This window comes from Canis lupus, chromosome 8, assembly GCF_048164855.1.
Source record: "Canis lupus baileyi chromosome 8, mCanLup2.hap1, whole genome shotgun sequence".
In the NCBI taxonomy this organism is placed as follows: Eukaryota; Metazoa; Chordata; class Mammalia; order Carnivora; family Canidae; genus Canis; species Canis lupus.
Window position 1 is genome coordinate 76,789,170 of NC_132845.1, and position 25,012 is coordinate 76,814,181.

Here is a 25,012-nt window from a genome sequence, read left to right on the forward strand (position 1 = left end):
CCCATATGATTTTGGTCAATTTCTAATTCTGTTCTTTACCACTTATCAAGACAGATCAGTCGACTCATTTGCAAGATTTTATTATCTAAGTACTAAGGAGGGTATCGTTAGAAAAGGTAATGGGCCTAAATAGCAGCATTAAACTGGAGGTTGCTGAAGGTGTGGTCAGTTGAAGGCTAAACTATGCTAAATATGGAAAGAAGCTACCTAATACAGAATCACTGCAACATGTGTAATGTGTATGCAACCCTACCCCACCCCCCACTCTCAATCTATGTTCTGCAAGGGCAGGAATTTGTGTCTTTTGTTTGCTACTCTATCTCAAGTGTTTACAACGGTGCTAGGAACATAACAGAAGGTCAATAAATATTTGTTGAATAAATGAATAAATTGGAGAAATCTGTTTCTGATTTTTCAGATGAAGTCAGCATTTCTAGGTTTAGATTGATAGTTCACACAAGATCAAGAAAAAAATAAGCTCTCTCTCCTTCCCTGATCACTCTTCCTCTCCCCCTTGCTTGGTCATGTCCCCAACCTTATTCTTTCTGTCCTTGAACATTTTGGGATGAAAGCAGCTCTATTGTGCTTTTGTCTCTGGTTGTTTTATTTTGTCAATGCAGCAACATCTTGGTGTCTGGCCAGACTTACATTCTTTGCAAGGAACAGATTTTGTTTCTTTTTTATGGCCTGCAAGTAGTTGTGAAAACACTGGTACTTTATTTCTTCAAAGTTCACTTACTTGCTCATTCCTCTTTGGTCCTTCAGCATGAAAAAACAGAACCAAGCTAGTTAATGTTGGTAATAACTGCCCTTAGCCCATTCTGGACTTTAAGATTAACATATGTATGGGGTGCCTGGGTAGCTCAGTTAGTTAAGCATCTGCCTTAGGCTCAGGTTATGATCCCAGGACCCTGGGACGGAACCTGCCTTGTGCTCCCTGCTCTATGGGAAGTCTGCTTCTCCCTATGCCTCTCACCCAGTTTGCCCTGCTCGTGCTCTCTCTCATCTCTCCCTCAAAAAAGTAAATAAAATCTAAAAAAAAAAAAAAAAAAAAAAAAGACTTTTAGCAATCATAACTAATGAAACTATGGTTCAATTTCCCTCCACATGATATAATTATATACTATTATTTATCCCAGATTTGAACACTGACAAAATAAAGATATGTGTTTCGGGATCCCTGGGTGGCGCAGCGGTTTGGCGCCTGCCTTTGGCCCAGGGCGTGATCCTGGAGTCCCGGGATCGAATCCCACGTCAGGCTCCCGGTGCATGGAGCCTGTTTCTCCCTCTGCCTGTGTCTCTGCCCCTCTCTCTCTCTCTCTCTGTGACTATCATAAATAAATAAAAAATCTTAAAAAAAAAAAAAAAAAAAAAAAAAAAGATATGTGTTTCAAAATCTTAAACTTACATAATTTAAAGTACAAACAGAACTTCAAGAACATCAACCTTTTTTCAGCACTTAATTCAAATTTTTATGTATATACCCATGTAACCACCATCCAGAAAAAGACAGGGAACATTCTCAGCCTCTAAACTGGCTCCTTTATGTTGTGTCCCAGTCAGTACCCATAAGATAACCAGTATTCTAATAATTATATAGATCACTTTTATCCATTTTTGAACTTCATAAAAATGGGCAATTACATTATACACTTTAATGTCTGGCTTTTTATACAAAGCCTATTTGTGAGGTTCAATGTGTGTATCAGCAGTTTGCTCTTTTTTATTGCTCACTGCATGAATACACAACATTATCTGTTCTCCTGTTGATGAGCATTTGTATTTGCTTCTAGATTTTAGAAGTTATACTACTTATATATATAATAGTTATTAATACTGCTGCCATAAATATTATGTAAGTCTTTTGGTATCATTTTCTTAAGTCTATAGTTACTGGGTTTTTTTTAAGATTTTATTTATTAGGGATCCCTGGGTGGCGCAGCGGTTTGGCGCCTGCCTTTGGCCCAGGGCGCGATCCTGGAGACCCGGGATCGAATCCCACATCAGGCTCCCAGTGCATGGAGCCTGCTTCTCCCTCTGCCTGTGTCTCTGCCTCTCTCTCTCTCTCTCTGTGACTATCATAAATAAATAAATAAATAAATAAAAGATTTTATTTATTAACTTGAGAGAGAGAGCGCACAAGTGGGGTCAAGGGGCAGAGGGAGAGTGACAAGCAGACTCCCCACTGAGCAGGGAGCCTGATGTGGGGGCCGAGCCTGAGATCATGACCCAAGCCAAAGGCAGACACTTAGCCAACTGAGCCACCCAGGCGCCCCTATAGCTTCTGTTTTATACATACCCAGGAGTGAATTTGATGGGTCAGAAGGTAAGCATGTTTTGCTAAGTAGCTATAACAAATAGTTTTCCCAAGTGGCTATATTAGGTTACACTTCCGCCGACATTAAGAATTCCAGTTGCTTCGCATCCTAGGTAACACTCCGTATTGTCTATCAATTTAATATTACCATTCTGGTTGGATATGTAGGGGTATCTTACTATGTTTTGTTTTTTTTTTTAAGATTTTATTTATTTATTTATGAGAGACACAGAGACATAGGCAGAGGGAGAATCAGGCTCCCTATAAGGAGCCCAATGTGGGACTTGATCCTGGGATCATGGCCTGAACTAAAAGCAGACACTCAATCGCTGAGCCATCCAGATGTCCCTTACTTACTATGGTTTTAATTTGCCTTTCCTGTAGTAAGCCCATTCTTTTATTTACTTTTTTTTTTTTTTAAGTAGAATTAGAATGGTGAAAGGATCTCATCTCATTAATCTATTAAAAATTATATGCTGAATGAAGGAAGATAGCAGAACTCCTAAAAAGTGGAGAAGACAGAAGTGTGGCTTTATCTTTTCTGTCTTGAAGCAGGTGATGTTTGGAAGACTTCCTTCTTCTATGGACCATCTTCACCAGTACTGAGTCAACGTATGTAGTTGACTTTATCCACATTCTTTAATTTTTATACAGATTCAAAATCTAGTATTCTTTCATCTCATCCTGAAGAACTCCCTTTAGTATTTGTGTCGGCAGATCTACTGCTGACAAGTTCTCTCAGTTTTTATTTGTAAAGATTATCTCATTTCTCCTTCATTTTTGAAGGATAATTTTGGCAGATACATAATTCTTAGTTGAGTTCTGCCTTTCAGCACTGTGATTATGTCATCTCATGCATTCTGGACTCCATGGTTTCTTTTTTTTTTTTTTTTTTTTTTGGACTCCATGGTTTCTAATGAAAAACGCAGCTGTTACTCTTATTGAGGAACCCTTGTATGGCAGGAGTCTTTTTCTTTTGCAGCTTTAAAGATTCTCTTTGTCTTTTGAAGTTTGATTATGATGTGTCTAGGTGTGTATCTCTTTGGTTTTGATCTACTTGGAGTTCACTGGACTTCTTCAATGTGTTAAATACATGTTTTTCAATTAAAATTAGGGTTTTTGTCATTATTTCCTCAAGTAGTCTTTCTGCTCATTCAGTATCTCCTCTCTTTGTAAGATTCCCATTATATGTATGTTAGTATACGTGATGGATACTTATTCCACAGGTTCTCTCTCTATATTTTTTTTTTCTATTCTTCAGATTGAATCATAGCAATTAACCTATCTACAAGTTTGTTGGTTTCTTTCTTCTTTCAGTTCAAATCTTTTGGGCCTAATGAGTGAATTTTTCATCTCACTTATTGTCAACTCGAGAATTCCTATCTGGTTTATTACAGTTCCATCTCTTAATTATCTATTTTGTGAGACACTGTTCTCATACTTTACTTTTTTTTTAAATTGTATATATTTACAAAACATACAACATGATGTCTAAATATACACAACGCTGTGATATAATAGCTACAGTAAAGTTCATGAACATATGATTCACATTTTTGTGTATGTGGTAAATATACATAAGATCTACTCTCTTGGGGCACCTGGGTGGCTCAGTCAGTTGAACGTCTGCCTTCAGCTCAGGTCATGATCCCAGGGTCCTGGGATCAAGCGCCATATTGGGCTCCTTGCTCAGTGGGGAGCCTGCTTCTTCTCCCTCTCCCTCTGCCACTCCTCCTGATTATGCTCTTTCTCTGTCAAATAAATAAATAAATCTTAAAAAAAGAAGATCTACTCTCTTCACACTTTTTGTGAGTCCTTAAATCTAAAGTGAGTCCTTTCTGTAACCCCCCCACCATCATCCCCCATCTCCCTACCAAAAAAAATAAATCACTGGATCTTGTTTTTATTAATTCATTCGGCCACTAAAGCCAAATCAATTTTGAATGATTGGTGAATTTAAGCCATTTACATTTAAAGTAATTCTTTTTTTTTTTTTAAATCTCTACATACAACATGGGCCTCAAACTCACAACCCTGAGATCAAGAGTCACATGCTAGCCAGATTTCCTTAAAGTAATTCTTGATAAGTGAGAACTTACTGCTATTTTTTTTGTTGTTTTGCTACTGTTTTGTTTTCCTCTTCATCTCAGGCTGTCTTCTTTTGGTTCTTGATGGTTTTATGTAATGGTTTCCTTTGATTCTTTTTCTCTTTCTCTTCTAAGTATCTATGATAGGGTTTTTGTTTGTCTGTCTGTGGTTATAAGGATTCCATAAAACATCTTGTAGTTACAATTTTCTGTTTTAGGTTGACAGCTTAACTTTAATCGCATACAAAAACTCTACATTCCCCTTCACACATACTTTGGTTTTTTTATAGGCAGAAGTTGCATCTTTCTACACTGTATCAATGAACAAACTTTTGTGATTACAATTATTCTTAATATTTTTGTCTTTAAACTTTTACATCACGGTTAAAAGTAATTTATATACCACCGTTATAGTATTACATTGATTGTATGTTTACCTTTCCCATGAGACATGTTTTCATATGGCTGTCTAGCTTCTTTTCATTTCAAATAGAAGAACTCCCTTAAGCATTCATTTCTTATGAGGCAGTTTTAATGGTGATGAATTCCTTCAGTTTTTGTCTGGGAAAAAGTTTTATCTCTTTCATTTTAAAAGGATAATTTTGCTTGACATTGAATTCCTGGTTGGCAGTTAATATTCTCTATCTATATTATCTAAATATATAGAATGTCTATATTCTCTTGCAGCTCATGAGTTTCTTAAAAACAATTATTCTTAAAAAAAAAAAAACAATTATTCTTAATTCTCTGGCAAGTTCTCCATTTCTTTGGGGTCAGTTACTGAAATTACTGTGTTCCTCTGGTTGTTTCATGTTCCCTGTTTTTGTGTTCCTTTTAGCCTTGAATTGCTGTCTTTGTATCTAAAGAAGCAATAACCCCTTCCAGTCTTCATGGACTGGCTTAGTTACAGAAAGATGTCCTCAAAGAGAAGATATGAGGTCATCAGCTGGGTGAGGTATATAGCAGCTCCACATTCATATGTGCAAGGTATGCCAGTTCTGGGGCAAACAAGGACACCAGGTCTCCCAGGTGCATGTGTGCAGCCATGGCAAGTACCTGGTCCCAAGGATGTACTTAAGCAACTATGGTGGACTCATAACCCCTTGGACACATGGATGTGTATTCAGTGGTACCTTCTGTGCACTTAGGCTCACACATAAGGGGGACAATGGGGCTGGTAAGGGAGAGAAGCAGCTCCATCTCATGGGTGGGAGAGGCAGTCCTTGGTGGCTCCAGTTCTGGAAAATATAGCACCTCTGGCAGGAGGAAGCTCTAGCAGATGGGGTCTGTACCAACAAAATACACAGAACTCTTCTGCAGTGGTAACTAGAGCTGCGCAATTTCCTCACTCTCCCTCTTCCTCAATTAGGGGAATTCATGGCCAAGGGAATTCCCTGCTACCTTTTGCTGGCCTAAGGGATGGGAAAACGTAGGCAGAATGCTCCCTATGCCATTTATGCAGTTATCTCCAGTCTCTGCACTCCTCTGGTTCACTGCAGGCCCCTAACTGTAGCCCAGCATTTTCCCAGAATTCTCCTCATCTGTGATAGTTGACTTTATCATTATTTTGGGGGGTGGGAGGGATGAGGGCTGGTATCTCCTAGTCTGCCATCTATGGTAGGTCCCTCATACTTTCCCTTAGTTTTTTAGACGTGGTTTGATTTCTTGAGGAACTATTTAAAACTGCTGATTTCTTTGTCTAGAAACTGCAGTATCTAGGATTCCTCCAAGCAGTTTCTATTGATAATTTTTCCATTGTTTATTTGCATGCCTCTTAATTTTTTGTTGAAAACTGGACATTTTGAATATTATGTTGTGGCAATTCTGCAAATCAGATTCTCTGTCTTCCACAGTTTCTCATCACTGATGCTTATTATAAAGTAGTTATTTGTTTAGAGACTCTTCACAATCAATTTTGTAAAGTCTATGTTCTTTGTTGTATGTAGCCATTGAGCTCTAATCTGTTAGCTTAGAGGGCAGCTAATGATTGGACAGTTTTAAATCCCTAGAACCAAAAATCTCCCATTGCAAAGGACTCTGTGGGGTTGAGGTATACTTTAAACACTCAGCCAGGCAGTTCATAACTCTGTCTTAGCTTTCACTTCCTACTTCCACAGACCTTCAAGTCAGCCAGAGGTGAAAGGTTAGGGCCCTCTTAAAACTTCTCAAAGCACGCATGCAGTCCTGCCCAAGTACGCGGTTTCTATATTCCCAGGAATATGCTGGGAGTTTCCCAAGCCCTATGGACTTCTAACTCCAGGCTTTTTTGTCTATTGTTTGACCCAACTGTTTTCTACTGCTTCAGTAGCAGTAATAAAATTATTCGCTTGTAAATATTTTTGACAAATGGTGCTCTTCCTGCTCCAAGCCGCTTTAGCACTTGGCCAGTTATGAGTCAGAAGAAATAAAGACAAGGGTTTTAAGTCAATGTTCCATAGAGTCTCCAACCAAGACAAAACAAATAATTACAAATCTTTGAGAATTAGGTCTGTTTTCTCAAGTACAGAAGACACAGGTTGTTATTTTAGGCTCAGCTGATCTGGAGAATAGGGAATAGGACTACCAGTAAATTGAAATGCCACGGGATCCCTGGGTGGCGCAGCGGTTTGGCGCCTGCCTTTGGCCCAGGGCGTGATCCTGGAGACCCGGGATCGAATCCCATATCAGGCTCCCGATGCATGGAGCCTGCTTCTCCCTCTGCCTGTGTCTCTGCCTCTCTCTCTCTCTCTCTGTGACTATCATAAGTAAATAAATAAAAATTAAAAAAAAAAAAAAAAAAGGAAATGCCACAAAGCTCACTATTCTTATTGAAATTCAGCTACTTTTCATGAATAAGTACTTCCCCCAAGTTGTTGCAAACTTTGGTTAATTACCAGAGTTCTAAAAAGTTGATTCTAACAGTTTTTGCCAGTTTTTCTGTAGCTTTTAATGGAAGAACTAAATTTCAGGTTTCCTGACTCTGCCATATTTGCTAATGCCATCTCAAAATAAGATTGTTTTTTTTTTTTAAGATTTATTTACTTATTCATGATAGACATAGAGAGAGAGAAAGAGAGAGACAGAGACAGAGACACAGGAGGAGGGAGAAGCAGGCTCCATGCCGGAACCCAACGCGGGACTCGATTCTGGGACTCCAGGATCGTGCCCTGGGCCAAAGGCAGGCGCCCAACCGCTGGGCCACCCAGGGATCCCCTCAAAATAAGAATTTAAAAGCTACTTTAAAATATCACTCTCTGCAGCCCCGGGTGGCTCAGCGTTTTGGCGCCGCCTTCAGCCCAGGGCATGATCCTAGAGACCTGGGATCGAGTCCCGAGTCAGGCTCCCTGCATGGAGCCTGCTTCTCCCTCTGCCTATGTCTCTGCCTCTCTCTCTGTGTCTCTCATGAAAAAATAAAATAAAATCTTAAACAAACAAAAATAAAAACAAAAAACTACAGCTCTTAGTGTCCTTGGAAGGTTTAATTTAGAAAACAAAACACATCACAGTTTCCCAATAACTCAATTTATCAAATATTTGTTGACAGTTTATATTGTTGTCTGACTATAGGGATAACTAAGACAAAGTGTTTCTACTTAACATGAATTCAATAATATTGGATTCCATGTGAAATTATTAATAATTTTGACATTGAAACAGAGACCAGAAAGCTGCAATTTTAATAAGTATCCCAGGTAGTTCTGGTACTGATAGTTTGACTTGGAGAAAAACTGCCTTAGGTTTTCTTGGTTTCTGTATCCTAAGACAGTATACTGATAAACATAGCATATGTAAGCATAAATGTATTACAAAAACCTAACCATAAACCTGGGCAGTCAAGACAGGAGAGAGTAAGTACTACAGAAAACAGAATACACTAACTGCAAGATAGGGAGAAGAGGGCATGGGGGAGCCTGTCTTTTGCATCTGCTCACAAGCAGTCTTTTTTTTTTTTTTTTTTTTTAAGATTTTATTTATTTATTCATGAGAGACAGAGAGAGAGGCAGAGAAAGGCAGAGGGAGAAGTAGGCTCCATGCAGGGAGCCCGATGCAAGACTCGATCCCAGGACTCCAGGATCACACCCTAAGCCGAAGACAGATGTCCAAACACTGAGCCACCCAGGCGTTCCTTTTCATGAGCAGTCTTTTTTGTTTTTGTTTTTTTCACGAGCAGACTTAATGCTAGTTTTGTCAATACTCAAAACAAACCTTGAAAGGGTTCAGATGTTATTGCCTCAGGGCAATCTTCATTGACCTCTATCTAAATTGGCAAACCTACCTCTACCCCAGAATACATATATATATTTTTTTAATTTATTTAATAAGTATAATATTTTTAAATACCTTCCAACCTGTGTTTCCTTGCCAGGAAGGTGTTACTCTTTTCCTGTATCACACTTGCCATTTTTGCCATAAGAAAGGTGGCATAGGAAATGGAAGCCTGCTCTGACAAGGCTCCAAGTGTATTGTTGAAAGGACAAGAGAACAGTGGGAAGGGAACAGCACTAACACATGTCTATGCTGATCTCTTTCCTCCAGGATAAAGTTCTAAAAAAGAAAAAAAACACGCTAAATACGCTGAAGAAAAAGGTTTCTAAAAAGAGAGAGACTTTGATTCATTTCCCAGTTGGGGTTCTGGAGAAGACTGTTATGTAAGATGCCTGTCTTAATAATCCAGGGAGCATTATGTGACTGGTATAAAAGATGAGGAAGTAGAGTATGAATTTACATATCCAGAGTCCACTGGCTCCCACATAGCATAAAAAGCATCCAGAATGATCTGTATCCCAACTAAAAAAGAATAAGAGAGTTGACAGTTCTTAGCAGAATTTTATTAATGCAAAATTACTATGAGAAAGGAGTTTGCCCTAGGGAAGCAAGGAGTTTCTATAGACGAGGGCTGAGGGTCTTAATGCCCAAGATCAGGGCAGAAAGAATACAATAGCCAGACTTCTTACTGTCGATATGAGTCAAGGTGGGGGCCAATACAGCAGGGAGAACCACTCAGCCGTGGTGGAGAGGAGATCATGACTTAATTTGCCATAGAATGCAACCAGGTGGACAGAGACTACCAATATCCCAGAAAGCAATAAGGACTCAGAGCAGTATAGGGCCCATATAGTCACCTTTTCTTTGTCAATATATGCAGCGTAAGAAAGCTTAAGTGCTTCTCCCTGCATGTATACTGGTAGTAATATATGGAGTAGTGGTTGTGGTAAAAACAACAAGAGCTAAGGTACTTTTATAGCACTTATTATGTGCCAAACACTGACCTAAGATTTCTACATACATAGTGATATTTCACAACAACGATTTGAGGTAAGCACCAGAAGTATCATCATTTTACAGATGAAGAAACTGAGGCATAGAATTTTGACTCAAGGCTTCACAGTAAGTGATAAAGCCAGGTTATGAACTCAATCCAACAATTTATGTATTAAGGGAAACTGGATGTATCAAATATTTTTCATGTATGAAAATGATACAACACCTAATCCAAAATGAGTCCCACAGAGATTTTTCTAGTTAAAAAAAAAAAAAAAAAAAAAATCCAGGTATTATATGCCTCTGGATCCAGGACAATATAAAGAAGTTGAAGAAGGAGATAATGGTGTGAATTTGATCTGGGGTCTAGGAGGTAACAGTCAAGAAAGAATTCTTGAGATGTTTTGCAGTGCAAAAAAGGTATTTTTTAAAAAATATTATTTATTTCTTTGAGAGTGAGAGGGAGACTGGGAGGGAGAAACAGACTCCTCACTGAGCAGAGAGCCCAATGCAGGACTTGATCCCAGGACCCTGAGATTATGACCTAAGCTGAAGGCAAATACTTAACTGAATGAGTCACCCAGGCGCCCCAAAAGGTGGTTTTATTAAAGCAAAGGAACAGGACCTGTAGGCAGAAAGAGCTTGCACCACCACTGTGGAGGAGCAATTGGTTATAAACTTTTAGGTTGGGAGGGGCAGAGATAAAAAAAAGTTTCCAAAAGGATTTTCAAATGTTAGAGAAGATTTACAGCATCCTGGAGGTCTGATTATTATCAAGCAAAGGTTGCTTGCTGCCTTTAGCAAAGCATTAAGACTGTTGGGAGTTCCTGGAGAAATGTCATCCTCTGCCTGTCTCAAGTATTTATTTGTCAATGGGCTGCAAGTTGTAAGGAGATTTAATTTTATCTACATTTCTCTTGCCCTTGTTTTCCACATTAATAACAGATACTTATCAGCTGCCCCAAATTTAAAAGTGGCCACTGATTATCAAACGATTATTATAGGACAAAACTGATATACTGGGAAATAAAGCAAGTTAGCACATGAATTTATAAATGTCTGGGATGCCTAGGTGGCTCAGTGGTTGAGCGTCTGCCTTTGGCTCAGGTCCTGATCCTACAGTCCTGGGATCGAGTCCCCTGCATTGGGTTCCTGGCAGGGAGCCGGCTTCTTCCTCTGCCTGTGTCTCTGCCTGTCTCTCATGAATAAATAAATAAAATCTTTAAAAAACAAAAAAAAGAACTTATAAATGTTCCATGAACTCAGAGATAAGAGGTGACCAAAGGCTTGAGATAAAATGAAGAGCCCTTATCTCTTTAAGGATCATACTAAAATATCTATAAATAAAAATGCTTCAAAATAATTCAGTGGGAAACAATATCTGAAACAATTAAAAAAAAAAGACAAAACATGATAGAACACTTCAAAACGCTGGAAATCAGGCATTAAAGAACAATGATGCCCGCGAGATGGGGAACAAATACAGTAAGCCTTAGGATTGCCCCAGCTTATTCCCTTGAGAGGTTTACAGGTTGGGAACCAACAAGAGGAACCCAGGTTGAGCTTGGTGCATTCCCCAAGTTAAGGAAATGGAGCTGAAAGTCAGAGAAAACCTGTGTGGTTAGTTTGGAGGACAGACAATCAAAGAGAAGAAAGGTGCACAGAGAGAATGTGGAGATCTGCTAAGGAGAGAGAACCATGTGAAATAACAAGGAACTATGTCCAGGACTCACGTTGGGCTGGAAGTAGTACCTGCTCCTACTACATGGAATGCAAACACCCATAATTCAGCAGATATTGATAGTGTACCTAGGAAAGTCTTGGCTCAATACTAGAGAATAGTCCTAGATGAAGTACTTCTTCAGACTTAGCTGACAAATCATTAAACTAAAACACAAAAAGATCAAACTATCCAAATAATTTAATTGCATCACAGAATAAATTAAGAATATTTATAAAAATACAAAAATACCCAGCACCCAGCAAAATAAAATCACATCTGGCACCCAATCAGATATTACCAGACATGCAAAGAGGCAGAAAAACATAACAAGGAAAATAATCAAAACTGGCAAAGATACTAGAGTAATAATATAAACACATTAAAACAATTATTCAATATGCTCATGGAATAGTTACACAAGTATTCAAGACATGTGTCACACTGTGGTTTATGATAAGAAATATATATTTGGGGGATCCCTGGGTGGCGCAGTGGTTGGGCGCCTGCCTTCAGCCCAGGGCGCGATCCTGGAGACCCGGGATCGAATCCCACGTCGGGCTCCCAGTGCATGGAGCCTGCTTCTCTCTCTGCCTGTGTCTCTGCCTCTCTCTCTCTCTGTGACTATCATAAATAAATTAAAAAATTAAAAAAAAAAGAAATATATATTTGGCCTTGACCTCTCATTCCTGCCACAGAGCCCCTAAAACCCTTGAAATTTTTTTTAAAGATTTTATCTATTTATTCATGAGAGATACAGAGAGGCATAGACATAAGCAGAGGAAGAAGCAGGCTCCCTGCAAGAAGCCTGATTTGGCAACTTGATCCCTTAATCTGGTACCTGGGGATCACACCTTGAGCCAAAGGCAGATGCTCAACACTGAGCCACCCAGGCGTCCCAAACCCTTGGAATTTCTTAATGAGAGGGATAATGGTGTCTTTCCTTATGTTAATGAAGTGACTTTAAAAAAGCCAGTAGGTAAACTAAGGATGGGAGCTGGTTGCCAGGGGAACCAACAACCATGTTGATCTGAGGGTTGGAATTTTCAATCCTACTTCCAATCTCCTTGAAGGGGAGAAAGGCTAGAGATTGAGCTCAATCACCAATAGCCAATGATTTAATCGCACACCTATGTCATGAAGCCTCCATGAAAGCCCAAAAGGATAGAGTTCAGAGAGCTTCCAAGCTGGTGAATGCGTCCACATACCTACAGGGGCACACCTCAAACTCCACTGGGAGAGAAGCTCTTGTATTCAAGACCCTTCTAGACTTCACCCTATGTGTCTCTTCATCTGAATGTTCATTTGTATCCTTTAATATTCTTTGTAATAAAGAATAAGTAAACTGGTTTCCTGAGTTCTGTGAGTGGCTTTAGCAAATTAATGGAATCAACAAGGGAATTACGGGAATGTCCAATTTGTAGCCATTGGTCAGAAGCACAGGTGACAACCTAGACTTGCAACTGGTACCTAAAGTGAAAGCAGTCTTGTGGGTCCAATGGGACTGAGCCCTTAACTTGTGAAATATGACACTTTCCAGGTAGAGAGTGTCATAATTTAGTTAAATTTGTGAGATATTTTGTCAGTGTCCTTCGAGAATTGGCAAAGTGCTTGGAGATGTGGAAAAAACATACACATTACAATAAGGAAGATATAAAAAGACTCAGATCAAATTTTGAATGATGAAAATTTGGAGTTGAAAAATATACAAGATATTAATGGCAGGTTAGATACATTTCAAAACATTTCAAAAGATAAGATTAGTAAATATAAAAGACAAAGCAATAAAACCATCTGGAATGAAACACAGAGTGGAAAAAAATTTAATAAAAAGACAACTTTCAGTTTCTCATTGAGCATGAAGGAGCTTGGAAATCACCCCTCCATCCTCACAAGTAAAGAGCTGAACAAACTGAAAGAACAACTCTTCTTAGATGTGTCAAGCAAGTGAGGTCACAAGTGTTACTCTCCCAAGTGGGAAAGGCAGACCGGCAGATGCCAAGAAGTATGACTTCGAGAGCAGAGACTTAGGAGCAGAAAACTCTGGGAAAGTGGTATTGAGACAGGAAAACTTGAGCTATAGGTGACAATTTACTGGAGGCTCAGAGTAGGCAAATCTGCAAGTTAAAGATTCAAGGGGCACTATCAGACTTGTAAATTTTATCATTTGGAATACTATCAGGTTCTCACTGTAAAAATCAGAAAAATCTTCTCCTGCTTCTGACAGGGATAGGAGAAAAGTAACCACTTTGAAATACGCCAGAGCCTTTTGATCTTAATAAAGCCTGCCCTCAAAAGAAACTAATTTATCAATGCCTAACCAACCAGAGGGGAAGGGAGGGAACGAGGGAACGGAGGGAACGGAGGGAAGGGTGGGAGGGGAAATAATCCGCTCCAGTCCTCTCCACCATCCTCTCCAACCTAAGGGACAGGGCAAAACTAAAGGTACTTGTGAGGTTCATGGCTGAAGGGCACCAGCTCATGGAAAGACTGAGACTTACTCCTAAGACAAAAAAATGCCTCGCAGCCTCCCACAGCACAGCACTACATCACTGAAGAACTATTCACCAGAAATCCTCTCACCCAGTACATCGTACATGGCTTTCAACAAAAAATTATAAGGCATACTAAGAGACAAAAAACAGTTGAAGAAACAGGACAAGCATCAAAAGTAGATTCATCTATGGCAGCAATGTTGGAATTATCAGACGAGGAATTCAAACAACTATGAATAATATGTTAAGGGTTTGAATGGGAAAAGAAGACAACATGTAAGAATTGGAAGACACTGTAAAGCTCAGAGAAGAAAATTCTAAGAAAGAAAAAATGCTGGGTTATCAAGAACACTGTAACAGAAATGAAGAAGGCCCTTGATGGGCTCCTTAGCAGAGTGAACACTGCTGAGAAAAAAAATCTCTGAGCCTGAGGATATGTCAATAGAAATTTCCAAAACTGAAAAAGAAAATGAGAAAAAAGACTGAAAAGATAAAACAAAATATCCAAGAAACACAGAACTACAACAAGTGTAATGCATATAACAGGAATACAAGGAAAAGACAGACAAAAAAGACCAGAAGAAATATTTGAAAGATTAATAACTGAGAATTTGGGTGGCTCAGCAATTGGGTGTCGTCTGTCTGCCTTTGGTTCAGGGCATGATCCTGGAGTCCCGGGATTGAGTCCTGCATCCAGCTTCCTGCATGGAGGCTGCTTCTCCCTCTGCCTCTGTCTCTGCCTCTGTGTGTCTCTCATGAATAAATAAGTAAATCTTAAAAAAAAAAAAAAAAAAAAAAACACTGAGAATTTGCCCAAATTAGTATCAGATTTATGACAGTTAATTTTATGTGTCAATTTGAACCATATGATGCCAAGACATTTAGTGTTACTATGTATGACTGTAACAGTGTTTCTGAATGAGGTTAACATTTGAATCAATAGAGTAAAGCAAGTTGCCCTTCCTAATGTGAGTGGCCTTCATCCAACTAACTGAAGATCTGAATAGAACAAAAGGGCTCTCAGTAAGAGGGAACTTCTCCTGACCTCAGACTGGAACTTACACCATCAGCTCTTCTGGTTCACAAACCTTCAGACTCAGACTGAAAATACAGCAGCTGCTCCCTTAGGCCTCCATCTTGCCAAGCACAGATTTGGGGACTCCTCAGCCTCCATAATTACATGAATCAATTCCTCAGAATAAATCTCTTTACATATATAAATGTAAATATATATATATCACCATCCTACAGGTTCTGTTTCTCTGGAAAACCCTGATTAACATACACACCAAACCACAGATCCAGGAAGCTCAGTGGCCATCTGGAAGAGTCAATGCAAAAAGAAAAAGAAAAGGAAGACTATACCTAGGCATATCATATTCAGAATATGGGGGAAAAAATCTTTTAAAAAGTCAGAGAAAAAAACATCTTGCCAATAGAGGAGCAAAGATAATTAGTACCTCCAACATCTCTTCAGAAACCATGCAAGCAAACAGAGAGTGGAGTGGAATATTTAAAATACAGAAAAAACAACAACAACAACAACAACAATAACAACACAAACTTTTTTTTTTTTTTTAATTTTTATTTATTTATGAGAGTCACAGAGAGAGAGAGAGAGGCAGAGACACAGGCAGAGGGAGAAGCAGGCTCCATGCACCGGGAGCCCGATGTGGGATTCGATCCCGGGTCTCCAGGATCGCGCCCTGGGCCAAAGGCAGGCGCCAAACCGCTGCGCCACCCAGGGATCCCAACAACACAAACTTATAATTCTGTATCTTGTGAAATTATTCCTCAAAAGTGAAGGGGAAATACTTTTACAGACAAACATTAAGGGAATTTGTTGCCAGTAGACCTATCTTGCAAGAAATTTTAAAAAGTTCTTTAGAACTGGGCAGAAACCAAGGTCTACATAAAGAAAGAAAAAGCATTAGAAAAATAATAAGTGAAGGTAAACTCAAAACTTTCATTTTTTTCTTATTCTAAACTGATCTAACAGATCTGTCAGAGTTTGTTCAAAATAATAATAGCAACAATGTATGAGTATGTATGCTTATGTATAAGACAAATGAATGAAAGCAATGATACAAAGAACAAAGAGAAAACAGAATTATTTTGTTATAATAAGGTGCTTCCACTACCCATGAAGTGGTATAGTGTTACCTAAAAGTAGATTTGGATTAGCTATAAGTATGTATTACAGACAAAAAACTTTTATAGTAAAATTCATGCTAAGAAAGGAGAGAAAACTGAATCATATAAAATGCTCACTCAAGGGAAAGCCCGGGTGGCTCAGTTGGTTAAGCTTCCGACTCTTCATCTCCGTTCAGGCCATGATCTCCCAGTTGAGTAATCAAGCTCCACACTGGGCTTTGTGCGGAGTCAGCTTTAGATTCTCTCTCCCTCTCACCCACTCACTCTCTTTCTCTTTCTCTCTCAAATAAATAAAATCTTTAAAACTTTTTTTAAAAATTAAAAAAAAAGATGTTGTCAAATCCACAAATGGCAGAAAGAGTGAAACAAAAATAGCAACAAAGAACAAAAGCAACGAATAAAAACTAGTAATAATTATAGTAGATATTAATCCAACTATGTCAGAAATCACTCTTAACATCAATGGTCTAGGGGATCCCTGGGTGGCTCAGCAGTTTGGCGCCTGCCTTTGGCCCGGGGTGTGATCCTGGAGTCCCGGGATCAAGTCCCGCGTCGGGCTCCTGGCATGGAGCCTGCTTCTCCTTCTGCCTGGGTCTATGCCTCTCTCTCTCTCTCTTTCTCTCTCTCTTTCTGTCTATCATGAATAAATAAATAAATAAATCTTTGAAAAAAAATCAATGGCCTAAATCCACCAATTAAAAGCAAATTATTTTGAGAATGGATCAAAAAATAAGATCCAACTATATGTTGGCTCCAAGAAACCTAATTTAAATATAAAGATATAGATTAAAAGCAATCAGATGGAGAATGATATAACATGTTAACACCAATCAAAGGTAGAGTAGCTATATTAATGACAAAGCAATCAAATTTGCAAGAAGACCGAACAATCCTTAACGTGTGGGCACCTAACAACAAACAGTCAAACGACATGAAGCAACAAAGGATAGAATTTCAAGGAGAAAGAGGTAAATCTATTATTATAGTTGAAGGTTTTAACAAACCTCTATAAAAAATGGGTAGATCCTACAGGCAGAAAATCAGTAACTCAACAAAATCATCAATCAACTGGATATAACTGACATATATAAACTATTATTCTCAACAACAGCAAAATACACATATACCTTAAGCTCACCTGGAACATACAGCAAGATAGATCACATTTAGGCAATAAAAGCAAATTTAAAAGAATAGCAGTTGGGATGCCCAAGTGGCTCAGTGGTTGAGCCTTTGGCTCATATTGTGATCTCAGTATCCTGGGATCAAGTCCTGCATCAGGCTACCCGTAGGGAGCCTGCTTTTCCCTCTGCCTATGTCTCTACCTCTCTCTGTGTCGCTCATGAATAATAAATAAATAATCTTTAAATAAAATAAAAGAATAGAAGTTATACAATGTATCCTTATAAACTACAATGGAATTAAACTAGAAATCAATAACAGAAAAATAGCTAGAAAAACTCAAAATACAGATTAACAACACACTTCAAAACAATATGTGGATCAACGAATAATTATAAATTTTTTAAACTAAATGAAAATGGAGATACAACTTATCAAAAATGTGCAATGCAGTGAAAACCGTGCTTACAGTGAATTTCATAGCACTGAATGCATATTTCAAAAAAGAAGCAACAAAAGAAATAACAATTACAGCAGAATTCAATGAAATTAAAAACAAATCAGTAGAGAAAATCAAACTCAAAACCTAGTTCTTTTAAAAAAAAATCAATAAAACTGATGCTATTCAATGCTAAACAAACAAACAAAAAGCTGTCAAACCATGAAAAGACATAGAAGAACTCTGAATGCACATTACCAAGTGAAAGCAACTAATCTGAAAAGGCTACATATATTATGACCCCAACTAAAAGACATTCTAGAAAAGGCAAAACTATGGAGACAGTAAAAAGCAGTAAAAAGATCAGTTGTTGCCAAAGGTTGGGGGAAGTGAGGGACAAAAAGGCGAAGCACAGAGGATTTTAAGGGCAGGGGAACTATTCTGTATAATACTGTAATGGTGGATGCACGACAGTATACATTTGTCAAAACCCTACAGAATGAACAGCACCCAAGAAGGAACCCTACTATAAAATAGGAGTTTCCATGATAATGATGTATCAATGTTGGTTCATCAGCTATACCAAATGTACCAGATTTTTGTGTTTTTTTTAAGATTTATTGATTGATGAGAGACACAGAGAGAGAGGCAGAGACACAGGCAGAGGGAGAAGCAGGCCCCATGCAGGAAGCCCGATGTGGGACTTAATCCCAGGATGGCAGGATCACACCCTGAGCTGAAGGCAGACGCCAAACTGCTGAGCCACCCAGGCATGCTACAAACGTACCAGTTTAGTTTGGGATTTTGATAGTGGAAGAAGCTGTGCATACATGGGAACCAAGAATATATGGAAACTTCCTGTACTTTCTGCTCAATTTTACTGTGAACTTAAAACCGCTCTAGAGGCACCTGGGTGGCTCAGTTGGTTAAGCATCTGACTCTTGATTTTTGGCTCACATCATGATCTCATGGGTCATGAGACTGAGCCCCAAGTCAGGCTCAACTCTCAGCAGGGAGTCTACTTGAAGATTCTCTTCCTCTGCCTTTACCCCCTCAACTGATTATCTCTCTTTCTCAAATAAATAAGTCTTAAAACACACACACACACACAACACAAAAAACTGCTGTAAAAAATAAAGTCTATTTTTAAATGTAAAAAGAGCATCAGGGGGATCCCTGGGTGGCTCGGCAGTTTAGTGACTGCCTTTGGCCTGGGCTGTGATCCTGGAGACCCAGGATGGAGTCTCACATCGGGCTCCCTGCATGGAGCCTGCTTCTCTCTCTGCCTCAGTCTCTACCTCTCTCTCTCTCTGTCTCTTATGAATGAATAAATAAAATCTTTAAAAAAAAAAAAAAAAAAAGAGCATCAGTGAGCTCTGGAACGATTTCAAACATTTTCATTTATTTCTAATTAGAGTCTCCAAAGGAGAGGAGAGAGAGAAGAAAAACAAAAACATATTTGAAGAAGTAATGTACAGGTTTTTTCTCATTTTATAGAAACTATAAAACCCACAGACCCAAAAATCTCAACAAATTCCAAGTAGAAATTACCAATTTCAGAAATGAGAGGCTCTACAGATCACTACAGATTCCAGAGATATGAAAACATTGTTAAGAGAATATTATGAACAATTTTATGCTTGTAGATTCAGCAACCTAGAAGAAATGGACTATTCCTTAAAAGACACAACACTTACTCAAGAAATAATCTAGACTTTTATCTTTTAAAGAAATTGAAACTGTAGTTAAAAACCTTCCAATTTTTCCAAAAGGAACATTTACTAATAAGCCAGGGAAATCAAAATAAAAAATCCACAACTACTCACAAAATATAGTAAAAACAGGACAGGAAAGATGAGGAGATCTCAAAGCAGTCAGGAAAATAGTGTACTAAAATAAGACAATTAGACTGACAACAGACTTCTCAAGAGCAACTACTGCAGCAAGAACAGTGGAATAGTGTCTTCAAAGCACTAAGAAAATTACAGGCAACCTAGATTGAACAGAACAACCCAGATTGAACAGAATCTTTTAAAAATTAGACTTTTTGGAAGGAAACTCAGAAACATTAAATCCTTAGAATTAAATTATAATATTTGTCCACACTGTCTATGCACAAATGTGAGCAGCAAAAACTAAGCAAACCCCATCTTTCAGAGAAAAAGAATTGGGAAAAGAGACCACTGGGGACTAGGGTAGTCCCTTATTAGTTTTGACAGTTTTCTCTTACCTCTTTGCCCTAATGGTGGCACCAGTCATGCAGAAATGCATAGTGATGGTGCAGGGAGGTAAAACTCTGAGAGAAACCCATACTTCTGGCCAGAATAACAAGAAAAGTAGCTTGAGGGATCCAGAGACTGTTGGAGAAATCCAGGGAAAAAAAGAGCCAGAGAAAGTTTCCCATAACTTTGCATATGAATCCATACAACTTCCAGCTCACACCTAGGAGAGACCTAAGGAAGCAGAGGCTTTGAGAATTACACCATGGAATTAACTGCCACCAAATCTATAAACTGGTATGTGGTATGTTAATGCAAAAGATGCATAATAAATAAATAAATCATGAATAAATAAATAAATAAATCTTTAAAAAAAAAAATCAATGGCCTAAATCCACCAATTAAAAGCATATCAAAGTCTGGGATCCCTGGGTGGCGCAGCGGTTTAGCGCCTGTCTTTGGCCCAGGGCGTGATCCTGGAGACCCAGGATCGAATCCCACGTCAGGCTCCCGGTGCATGGAGCCTGCTTCTCCCTCTGCCTGTGTCTCTGCCTCTCTCTCTCTCTCTCTCTCTCTCTCTGTGTGTGTGACTATCATAAATAAATAAATAAAATAAATAAAATAAAATAAAATAAAATAAAAGCATATCAAAGTCTTAAAACTAAACTGATACCAGAAACACTGTTCACAGGCGAGGCAAATTTGTGGTTAGAACCTAACCAGCTTGATTGCCCACCGAAAAGAAAAAAGAATCATTCTCCAGAGAATTCTAACAGGTCTCTTAGACGTAAAACATAACTCCAAATATTCCTGAAATACAGAGAACCAAGAAAAATGATTCAATATTGAGGGAAAAGATAATCAAAAGATGCAAAAAATGGGAGGAAACACTCTTCAAGGATATGTAAGGCTAGCATAACTATATAACAAAAGATACAGATTTTAAGAAAAATTAGAATTATAGGTTATTATTACTCATGAAATAAATACAAAAATCTTAAACCAATAAAGTTGATAAGAGAGTAAATCCTAACAGTTCTCATCATAAGGAGAAAAACAATTTTTTCCATTTATTCATTTCTTCTTTATTTTCTTTCTATCGTATCTACATGAAAAGATAGATACTAGCTGAACCGATTACAGTAATCATTTCACAATATATGTAAATCAAACCATCATACTGTACACTTTAAACTTATATGGTAAGGGAACCCCTGGGTGGCTCAGCAGTTTAGTGCCTGCCTTTGGCCTAGGGTGCGATCCTGGAGTCCCGGGATCAAGTCCCACATGTCAGGCTCCCAGCATGGAGCCTGCTTCTCCCTCTGCCTGTGTCTCTGCCTCTCTCTCTCTCTCTATGCCTATCATAAATAAATAAATAAATAAATAAATAAATCAATCAATCAATCAATCAATCAATCAATCTATCTTTAAAAAAAAACTTATATGGTGATGTATGTCAATTATTTCTCAATAAAACTGGAGAAATATCATCATAAAATACACATGGAAACAGTTTTTTAAAACCCTGACCCAGGGGCACCTGGGCGGCTCAGTGGTTGAGCACCTGCCTTTGGCTCAGGTCATGATCCCAGAGTCCAGGGAGTCCAGGGAGTCCAGGGATCGAGTTCCACATCGGGCTCCCTGCAGAGAGAGCCTGCTTCTCCCTCTGCCTGTGTCTCTGACTCTATCTCTATCATGAATATATAAATTAAAAAATCTTTATAAAAAAAGAAACTCCAGGTTAAATCAACATTAAAAATCTATTAATGTAACTTACTACATTAGTAGCTTAAAGGAAAGAAAAGTTGTATAAGTACTTCAATTAGATAAAATTTAACCTCTGTAATAGGCTGCTTCTAAAATGGCTCCCAACAATTCAGTCAGAAAAAGAGTCCTTTAAACAACTTAAGGCTGTATCTCATGGGTCCTCTCAATTGAACAATACGGCATCTAAGAAGTATAAGCACACTGTCCCTTAGCCATCTCAGCAGGAGCCCAAAGCACAGAAGTGTTTATCTCAAAGAAACTTGTAGATATCACATTATCCAGAGAAATGAACACAAATGAGATTTACCAGAGAACACATAAAAGTTTTTGAGAAAAGTTTATCATCAGAAATACTGCCAACTTGGACTGAAAGACAAATAATACAACTGGGAAAGAAGCACTGGATTACCAAAATTCTTCTGACAGGAAGTAGACTAATAAACCACATAACTTCAATTTGCTTTGTTAGACAAACATTTCATGAGTTAACACTATCTCTACCCTAAATAAGACTACAGGAGAGGGATCCCTGGGTGGCGCAGCAGTTTAGCGCCTGCCTTTGGCCCCGGGCGCGATCCTGGAGACCTGGGTGCAATCCTGGAGACCTGGGATCGAATCCCACGTCGGGCTCCCGGTGCATGGAGCCTACTTCTCCCTCTGCCTGTGTCTCTGCCTCTCTGTGTGTGTGTGTGTGTGTGTGTGTGTGACTATCATAAATAAATAAAAATTAAAAAAAAAAAGACTACAGGAGAATGTGTGATAACATTAATAAAAGCCTATGAAGCACTCAGTACTGTGCTAGTTGTTTCCCAGATTTTTTTTTACATAAATAATATTATTTATTAAATAATAAATAACAGGGGATCCCTGGGTGGCACAGCGGTTTGGTGCCTGCCTTTGGCCCAGGGCACGATCCTGGAGACCCGGGATCGAGTCCCATGTCGGGCTCCCTGTGTGGCGCCTGCTTCTCCCTCTGCTTGTGTCTCTGCCTCTCTCTCTCTCTCTCTCTCTCTCTCTATGTCAATCGTGAATAAATAAATAAAATCTTAAAAAATAATAATAATAATAAATAACATTATTTAATAATAATAATAAGTACCATTTATGCCCTGTGCTTTGCTAGGGGCTTTATAGTAATTTTATTTTAATCATCACAACAATTTATGAGATAAATACTATTATCACCATGACCAATGGACACTGTTATTACCATGCTAATAATTATGAAAATATTTGATTTTCGAAATATTTTTCACATTTTTGACCACTTACTAATGCCACACACTGGGCTAAGGCTTAATAGTCATTCTAATTTAGTCCTCACAACAACTCTATGAAGCAAGTATTATTATCATCCCTAGTGGATATTAACACCATCCCTAATTTCTAGGATAAGAAAAGTAAGGGGGCAGATGAGGTAACTAACTTGATTGGCAAAATCAAATAACTCATCCAAGGTCATATAACTAATAAAGGACAGAGGTGGAATTTAAACCTCTGTCTGACTCTAAAGCCTATGTTTAGCCAGTTTCACACTCATTATTTTATTTAATATTCAGAAGCCCTGTAAGGTAAATAGAACTGAGGGGTTAAGAGTAGAGTTTCTGAAGACAGAAAGACATGAGCCCATGCCCTAGCTTGCCTGTTTCAACTGAGTGAGGACAAGCTCCTCAACCTCTCTGAGAGAGAAAGTCTTTACCTATAAAATGGTTTTTGAAGTACCTACGGGTACGTGTGAAAGGATAAATACGAAAAGTAAATGAAGTAACAGTACCTGGCACACAACAACTATTCAGTAAATTTTAGAGGATATCATCATTATCATCATCACCACCTTCTCCATAATATAGTTTAAAAAACAGAGACACAAAGAGGGATGGTAGTTTGTCCAATGTTATAAAGCCAGTCAGTATCAGTGAAAAGTTTTAAACGCAGGTCTAATCAGCTTCAAAGTCTGAACTCTTTTTCGTTTGCCAAGGCATCTCATGAAGGCACAGGAAGCTTCACTGTGAATAAGGGACAGACAGGGCTAGGCAGGGAAAGATAAGGGGAAGGCCCCAGAGTCAGGCTCCCATAACTCCCAAGGACACCAAGACGCAACAAAACCAGAGATAAGGAAGTAGATCCAGACACTTGGCCCCAAATGTTAAGGACTATCTTCCTTTGACAGCTACAAAATAATCACAGAGACAGACTCACCAGACCCAAAAACAGCCATGTCATTCACTCAAGACAGCACAAGAAATCTCAAGGCTGTCATCTCCCTAGTCAGGTTCTCTATAAAAGACCAGCCAAAAAACCTTCAGTGGCAACCCTGTCAGGGTCCCTCTCACATGAGAGCTTTCTCTGTATCATTGCTTTAAAAACTTCTATCGCTTTACTCACTCTTCTTCAATGAATGAAGATTCATTCTTCAACTCCATGAGACAAGAACCAAGCTCTCCCACATCAACTGCACAGAGGGAGGTCTTCAAGGAAGGGAAATCTGAACTGAACACTGCAATACAACCTGAGTTGCTCAGATGAAGAAGTGAGTGAAATGTACTATAAGCAGAAGGAGCAATACAAAGAGCTGTATGGAATATTTGAGTAGATACAATTACTTCAGGGCAGTTGGGGCCCAGAGAAGTAGAAGCGAAAAAGTCAGAGTTTGCACATGAAGCCAACACATTAAGAGGTAGCATGACTCTGAGGCAGGAGTTCTTTTTTTTTTTTTTTTTTCAAAGATTTTATTTTTATTTATTTATGAGAGAGAGAGAGAGAGAGGGAGAGAGGCAGAGACACAGGCAGAGGGAGAAGCAGGCTCCATGCTGGGAGGCCAATGCGGGATCCCGGGACTCCATCCCGGGACTCCAGGATCACGCCCTGGGCCAAAGGCGGGTGCCAAACCACTGAGCCACCCAGGGATCCCCTGAGGCAGGAGTTCTTAAAGTGAAATCTGCAGAACAGGACATTACGCATTACCTAAGAATCTGTTACAAATGCAAATTCTTGGACTTGTCACAGATCTGAATCAGAGACTGGTATCTTTGGGGCACTTGGGTGGCTCAAATGTTTAAGCCCCATGTTGGGGCTCTTGATCTCAGGGGATCAAGCTCATGAATTCAAGCCCAGGTTGGGCTCCACACTGGGTGTGAAGCCTACTTAAAAACAAACGAACAAACTCTGGGCTTTTTCAAAGTCCTTGAAGTGATTCTAATATATGGCTGACATCTGATGAGATGATTCAGAGCAATGATGGAACATAATGTTTCAGAAATAATGAAATCATCCTTTACTAGTCAGTTAATTCAGAACAGGGAGAGCACCATGATGTTCTGAATTCAGAATAAGGAGAAGACAATAATATCTGAATAGGCACTAGGTATTACTAACTATGATATACTTGGCTTTTCTTTGACAAAAATTACTCTATAAAATCAATTTTCCCTATGCTTCATCTTAAAAATAC

General features: G+C 38.7%; 1 protein-coding gene across 2 annotated transcripts in view; it reads right to left on the bottom strand.

Annotated features, from left to right (window-relative positions):
• Positions 1 to 25,012, bottom strand: part of TPST1 (tyrosylprotein sulfotransferase 1) — a 141,561-nt gene that overhangs the window by 62,966 nt on the left and 53,583 nt on the right. The window lies entirely within an intron of this gene.